Source organism: Limulus polyphemus, unplaced genomic scaffold, assembly GCF_000517525.1.
Source record: "Limulus polyphemus unplaced genomic scaffold, Limulus_polyphemus-2.1.2 Scaffold640, whole genome shotgun sequence".
Lineage (NCBI taxonomy): Eukaryota > Metazoa > Arthropoda > Merostomata > Xiphosura > Limulidae > Limulus > Limulus polyphemus.
Genome location: NW_013666250.1, coordinates 161,671 through 162,222, shown reverse-complemented (window position 1 = coordinate 162,222; position 552 = coordinate 161,671). Strand labels below are relative to the sequence as shown.

The following is a 552-nucleotide window of genomic DNA, read 5'->3' as shown; positions in this document are numbered from 1 at the left end:
TGGTATGCGGATTCGAACCCGCGACCCTCAGATTGTGAGTCAAGCGCCTTATCCACCTGGCCATGCCGGGCAGGTAAGAGTTGGAATCTTACTGGTGAAGAAACACTATGTGGTTGACTGTTGATTCTTATTAAGGAACCTATGATGTGATTGGTTAGTTTTGAATAATGTAATCCAGATATTGTTAATCTATGCTTCAGTACTAGTTTTTGTTTTCTGTTAATTTTTAATTCTATTGGTTTTTGGCTCTGTCACTAACTGCATTTATCCCACTCTATGTAATGAGGGGAAGTTTTGGTTTTCATTTATCCATTGGGGAATATTCCTTGAACAAGTAAAGTTGTTTGTTTAATAACTCTAGCTGTTTATCCATGGTTGTAGCTACATTGTGTTGTATCAGACACTTTGAAGGTTAATGTTCTTAGAATTTCCAATAGATGTACTGTCTTAACTCTGAGATATATAAAGATTAATTGATAGCATTAATAGTCATTTCATATAATAATGTGCAGTTGAACAGAGAAGGATCAAAAAATGTTTTTTTTTTTTTTT

At 34.2% G+C, this 552-nt stretch overlaps 1 protein-coding gene across 2 annotated transcripts in view; it reads left to right on the top strand.

The window, feature by feature from the left end:
• Positions 1-552, top strand: part of LOC106459634 (protein held out wings-like) — a 55,895-nt gene that overhangs the window by 51,562 nt on the left and 3,781 nt on the right. The window lies entirely within an intron of this gene.